Source organism: Eriocheir sinensis, chromosome 6 (genome assembly GCF_024679095.1).
Source record: "Eriocheir sinensis breed Jianghai 21 chromosome 6, ASM2467909v1, whole genome shotgun sequence".
NCBI lineage: Eukaryota > Metazoa > Arthropoda > Malacostraca > Decapoda > Varunidae > Eriocheir > Eriocheir sinensis.
This window is the reverse complement of record NC_066514.1, coordinates 7903830-7911072: the sequence shown is the minus strand read 5'-3', so window position 1 is coordinate 7911072 and position 7243 is coordinate 7903830.

Sequence of the window (7243 nt, the reverse complement as noted above, 5' to 3'; positions counted from 1 at the left end):
GGCATCATACCAGGTGAGTGGTGCAAAGCCATTGTCCTTCCCATCTGTAAACCTGGGAAGGATGGTTCACAGCCCTTACACTACCGATCCATTGCACTAACATCCTGTCCATGTAAACATTTCGTTAACATGGTAAACTTCCGCCTGGTACACCATCTAGAGAACAATGGCCATCTGACTCCTTACCAGTCAGGGTTTTGAAAAATGAGATCTACAGTAGACGCTCTCGTACATCTCGAGTCAGTTATTTGCCGCTCGTTTGCAGACAGACAAAACATGGTGTGACTCTTTTTTGACCCCGTCAATGAGGAGTCACCTTGTCGTGGTGACGGGGCTTTAACCGAGGTCGGCGTCACCACCTACCATGGTGGCATGCCTACCTCGATAGGGCTCGATGTCCGCTGACCTCGTGGACCAAGTGCTCCCCCCTCATCACCGGTAGTGTAGACCTACTGTTGATGTCGCCTGGGCGCGCCTTTTTATAACCTAAGGAAGGGCTATTGTCTCCCCATGTGTTTTCCCGTATACTTCCCGGAGTTGAGTCCACCGCGGGGAGGGATGTTGTTTCCCTCGGTGGGCAACACGCTCCTTTGGTGGAAGGGGTGGCGTAAGACGGGTGGTTCAGTGTGGCCTCGCTGAATCAGTCGTCTGGTCATGGGTTGCCTAGGATCCAGCAGTCACTGACAGGTGAGCGGAAGCAACGGTCCCGCGGTTAAACGCCTGTCATTGGCCGCGTATACCTCCCCCTTACCCCTGGGGCTGCTGGGTGCAATCTGGCCCCAACGTCCAGCCTCCCCTTGTTGGGCTCCGTGGTGGGTGGGGGTGTGGGGAAGTGAATCTTCAAATATAGTGTTTGAGTATTATTACACCTCTCCCCCGGCCTGCCTCTCTTCCCGACGTCCGCCAGTCCCCGAATACTCCCACACGGGGAGTATTGTGTCTCTCTCATCGCCACATTAGAGCTTTTCACGGCTCCTGGTGGTGCCTCTGGGAAGTCCCTACTCCCTAAAGGGTCTGCCCAAGACAAGTCAGTGCCACAAAAATGTCCACGGAATAGTTCACGTATAGTCCTGGCCACAGAGGGGTAGACCCACCACAAATTGCAAATGTTCTGACCCATACATTTTCTGAAAAATTACACTCCAAGGAGTAATATATTAAAAGTTTACCAAAAAAAAATGTGGAACACCCTTTTTTGGGGGTAAACCAAAATGGCTGCCGAGTCCAAAAAATCTTATTTTTTCCATATCTTTCCACCTAACTCATGCAGTTTTGTTCTGTATTGTAATATACTGGCACATGTAATTACTTTATGTTGTTATTTCCTTGCCCTTTAAGCTGGGCAGTAAAAAAACCAGTGAAATATTTACATATATAATGCTCTTTTCAGTACCGTACACATAACACATGAAGTTAGGTATACAGTCCATTTATCAATTCACAGCAATTCACATACTCTTAATTAGTGAAGTTCAGACATGATAAATCAAGGCATCAGTATCATCAGAGTCACAATCTTCCATTAAAAAAGAATTTGAACTTGAGTCAAGGCATTCACCACATGCAATTGTACAGTCTAAATCAGACTTCCGGCATGTGCACCGAAGTGTGGCACAGCCAGTCCTATACTTATAGACAATCATTTCCAGGAACTGAGATGGAGCTGGAGGTTTGTCTGTCATCAATGCCACAAGTCTACCTTTACTAACATGCCTACCCCAATGGTCAGGTGGTACACCAGTCTTGTAATCGAGCCACACCTGCACTTGTTGGTATACCCTGAGGCTGTGGAACTTTGCTGATGATGATGTGGGAGGAAGAGAGCATGGGTCTACTGCAATGGTACTCCTTGCTGTTTTCCCACCAAATTTTTGGTACCTGAGATCATCCAGGTTGTCATTTTTTCCTTTTTTCCCGATCTCTCAACATTATTTGCATTTGCACAGCATGACATAAAAGTAGCTGCAGCTTTTCTTAAGTTTTCATCACTGTTAAGCTTGGTAACACCTTTCAGTTTGTGTTGTGGCATGGATAACCACGCCCTGGCCCTGGCCCTGTGCGATGTTACCACTGTGGTGAGCCTCACCTTGTTTCATCAAAGGAATATAAGTACTTTACATAAGAACATAAGAACGTAAGGGGTCTGCAAGAGGCCGGTTGGCCTATACAAAGCAGCTCCTGTACACTCAACCCCACCTCACCTCACCATCCATGGCTTTATCTAATCTCTTCGAATGTATCTATGGTATTGGTACTCACAACATGGCTCCCAAGCCTGTTCCATGCATCTACCACTCTATTGGTAAACCAATTCTTGCCTATGCCTTTGTTGAATCTGAATTTGTCTAACTTAAAAACGTTGCTACGCGTCCTACCTGGCTCTTTTACTATCAAAATCGTATTGCCATCCCCTTTATTAAAGCCCTTCATCCATTTATAGACTTCGATGAAGTCTCCTCGCAACCTTCGCCTTTCTAGAGAGTGTAGATTTAGATGCTTCAGCCTGTCTTCATAAGGCAAGTTTCTCACCCCCTGAATCATCTTTGTCATCCTCCTCTGTATAGATTTTAACATCTTGATATCCACTCTATAGTAGGGGCACCAGAACTGAACTGCATAATCGAGATGAGGTCTAACTATTGCTAAGTAAAGTTAGAGGATTACTTCAGCGCTCCTATTGCTTACGCTCCTTGAGATGAAACCAAGTACTCTGTTTGCCCGATTTTTAGCCTGAATGCATTGAGCCCTAGGACGGAGGTCAGCGCTCACTAGTACTCCTAAGTCTCTCTCACTCCCAGACCTGCTTAGAGGAGTACCATTTAAGGAGTAAATGTGTGAGAGGTTATTCCTACCTACACTCAGAATGCTACCTATCCACTCGACACAATCTTCCAAACAACTATCCCCTATTCTTTGACAACACCCAGCTATCACCCTCCTCAACACTAAACATCCTCGGTCTATCCTTAACTCAAAATCTCAACTGGAAACTTCATATCTCATCTCTTACTAAATCAGCTTCCTCGAGGCTGGGCGTTCTGTACCGTCTCCGCCAGTTCTTCTCCCCTGCACAGTTGCTGTCCATATACAGGGGCCTTGTCCGCCCTCGTATGGAGTATGCATCTCATGTGTGGGGGGGCTCCACTCACACAGCTCTTCTGGACAGAGTGGAGGCTAAGGCTCTTCGTCTCATCAGCTCTCCTCCTCATACTGATAATCTTCTACCTCTTAAATTCCGCCGCAATGTTGCCTCTCTTTCTATCTTCTATCGATATTTCCACGCTGACTGCTCTTCTGAACTTGCTAACTGCATGCCTCCCCCTCCGGCCCCGCTGCACTCGACTTTCTACTCATGCTCATCCCTATACTGTCCAAACCCCTTATGCAAGAGTTAACCAGCATCTTCACTCTTTCATCCCTCACGCTGGTAAACTCTGGAACAATCTTCCTTCATCTATATTTCCTCCTGCCTACGACTTGAACTCTTTCAAGAGGAGGGTATCAGGACACCTCTCCTCCCGAAATTAACCTCTGATTTGGACACTCCTTTAACCTCTGTTCGGGAGCAGTGAGTAGCGGGCCTTTTTTTCTTTTTTTTTCTTTGCGCCCTTGAGCTGTCTCCTTAGCTGTAAAAAAAAAAAAAAAAAAAAAAAAACACTTCCCGACACTGCATTCCATTTGCCACTTCCCCGCCCAATCATATAGTCTGTCAAGCTCATCCTGGAGAACGCTAGCGTCCCTGTCTGATTGGATTACTCTACCGATCTTGGTATCATCTGCGAACTTACTGACATCACTACTAATTCCTCTGTCCAAGTCATTGATGTAAATAATAAAAAGCAGAGGACCCAGCACCGACCCTTGTGGGACTCCACTAGTAACACTGCCCCATTCAGATTTTTTTTACCATTGACTTGCACTCTCTGCTTCCTATCACTAAGCCACGCCCTGATCCAGTTCAAAAATTTCCCATCTATGCCGTGAGCCTGTAATTTTAGTAATAGCCGGTGATGAGGGACTTTGTCGAACGCTTTACTGAAATATAGATATAATATGTAGAAGGGCAACAGGTTAGTAAGGAAAGACCTGCCCTTTGTGAACTCATGCTGTGAATCATGAATTAAACAATGCTTCTCTAGATGGTCCCGAATGCTCCCGGCTATAATTGACTCCAACATCTTTCCTACATCTGATGTTAAGCTAATTAGGCGATAATTTGAAATGGCTGACTCGTCTCCCTTTTTTAAAATCGGCGTAACATTAGCTACTCTCCATTGATTGGGCACATACCAATAATTTACCGACATCTTAAAGATATTGGTAATTGAGCCACTGAGGACCTCCTTGCACTCTTTCAGAACCAATGGGAATGTTTCGTCTGGGCCCGGCGATTTGTTTTTCTTCAACCAACCAATCTCATCCTGGACTACTTGCCTAGTGGTGATCACATCCCTCAACTTGTCGTTCTCTTCGCCCTCATATACCTGAACTCTCTCCGGAATGGTTGTTAGATTTTCCTGCGTGAAAACTGAAAGGAAATTGTCATTCATCATTTGATTCATATCTTCTCCATTCTCAACGAGCTCACCTGTGTTTGTTTTCAACAGTCCAATTCTGCCCCTTGTTTTCGTTCTGCACAATTTGAAGAAGCCCTTGGGATCGCTCTTGGCCTCGTTGGCTATCCTAATCTCATAATTTCTTATTGCTAGGCGGGTGTTCCTCTTCACCAACCTGGCTAGCTCAACATACCTACCCCTGAGGTGGGTTTCTCCGTTCTTTATTTTCCTATAAATTCCTCTCTTCAAGCCAATCTCATGCTTGAGTCTGTGGGCCATCCATTTAGGGTCGTTATTTTCCTTCCTACGTGCTTGGTAAGGGATATGCTGTCTCTGGCCCTCTGCAATTACTCTCACTAAATTAATGTATGTCATTTCTACATGATTCCCCTGTCTTTCCGGTTCCAACCCTGAGATCTGGCCCTCATCTAGCCCTAAGTTTCCCCAATTTACCTCCTCAAGGTGTCTTCTGAGCCCCTCATAATCATCTCTTCTAAAGACAGGCACCAACACAGGGTTGAGTTCATGGGTCACCGCCCAGTCTAATTTAAACCTAATTTCCTTGTGATCACTGTCACCTAATTCTCCCCCAACATCTAGCTCACTGATCATATTCTCGTTGTTAGTTAGGACTAAGTCTAAAATGTTATTTCCTCTGGTGGGGTCACTCACTGTCTGCTTGAGAAAATTATCTTGTATTACTTTCATAAAATCCTCAGATTCTAGATCACCCACCACGCCTTCCCAGTCTATATTCCTATAGTTAACATCCCCTATTATGCAGACATTTTTGCTCCTGCTCGACCTACCTACCTCTTGTAGGAATATATCAGTGTCCTGCCTGCTAAGGTTGGGAGGCCTGTAAAGAACCCTTAGAATTAGTTTGTCTTTCCCTTTGTGGATGTCCACCCAAACCGATTCTGAGTTGCCATTTGTTTGAACAGAGTTGTTAGCGGAACATTTAAGTGTGTCTTTAATATAAAGTGCCACCCCCACCACCCTCCCCTTCTTCCCTTTCTATCTCTGTGAAACATCTGATAACCATCGATTTCATACTCTGACATGGAGTTTTATGTTTGCAGAGTCCACCCATGTATCCGTGATGGCTATGATGTCGAATTTCTCGACACATGCTTTCCCCCTCAGTAGATCTATCTTGTTCCTGAGACTCCTACTGTTGGTGTAATAAGCCGTTTGACCATCCTTTCTTACATTCTTTCGATTACTCTTGCGCCCCGTAGTCCCAGTCTGCGATGCATAGCCACTGATGTTAGGCCCTTCCCCCTCGCCTTCTTTAAAAGTCCTGTAGGGTGCTAAGTGATCGCTCGAGGGAGTCAGCTAGAACCTCTACCCCCTGGAGTGACAAGTGCACATCATCCTTAGCATACAAGGTCCCCTTCTCGTAAAAGAGGTCCCAGTTATCAATGAAAAGCCAACCATTTCGCTTACAGTGAGCCGCCAGCCTGCTGTTTACTGGAAAGCCATCCTTCATCTTTGCAAAATATCACAAACGGCCGGCACCCCCCCCGAAGTCTCTCACTTTGGCAAATGATTCCGTAAAGCGCCTAAATATCTCTTCGCTTCCCACTCTACCGATATCATTGCCACCGAAACTGCAGAAGACGATTGGCTGAGTACTTTCCCCCGCTAAAATAGCCTCAATCCTGTCAGAAACGTGCTGTAAATCTGCCCCGGGAAAGTAAACTCTAAGTCTATTGCCCTTATCCTTTGAACAAATGTATCTGTCAATGAACCTGACTTGACTGTCCCCAACAACTAAGACCTTCCTAGGCACGGCACCAGAAGCGGGAAGAGAAGCTGAAACAGGAGGAAGGGGCGGTGGAGAGAGGGAGGGTGCTAACAGGGTGGGTGGCTGTGGCGGAAGAGTTAGGGGGGAGGAAACATGGAAACATGGAAATGCAGGCAACTGAAAGCCTATTGGCTCATTACGAGGTCGCCCGCTTGGGTGATTTAATCTGCTCGACCGCCACTTGGGGCTTGGTGAGCAGATGAAAGCACCTCGATATTGAGGAGCAGATGGAAGCCCCTCGTTATTCAGTTTACTCCCGACGCAGCGAAATGACGGTCGATTCTATATTTGAAGGAGTTGATGGTATTCGCATTTACTACTTCTGAGGGAAGATTGTTCCAGTGGCGGATGACTCGGTTTGAAAAGAAACTCCTTCCAATGTCTGTGTTACATCGACTCGACTGAATGGGTAAACCGTTATTTCTAGTTCTTGAGTTGGTTTGCAGTTCAAAGAATTTGGAGTAATCGACGTTATTGAACTTTGTTATATACATGAAGACTTGAATCATCTACCCTCGTAGGCGTCTTTTCTCCAATGTAAAGAGATTGAGTCGCTTGAGTCGTTCCTCTTACGGTTGAGCCCTGAAGGTTGGAATCATCTTTGTGGCGCGTCGTTGAATCCTTTCCAGTAAAGCAATGTCCTTTCTGTAGTTGGGAGACCAGAACTGCACTGCATACTCGAGGTGCGGTTTTACCATGGAATTATACAAGAATAGCATCACGTCTGGTGTTTTACACTCGAAGTTCCTCGCTATGAACCCGAGCATAATGTTGGCCTTGTTTTATGCTCTTTTACAGTGATTCGCGTGTTTCAGGTCACTGCTGATAGTGACTCCAAGATCCTTTTCCTCCTGCATCGCTTGCAGAGGTCTCCCAT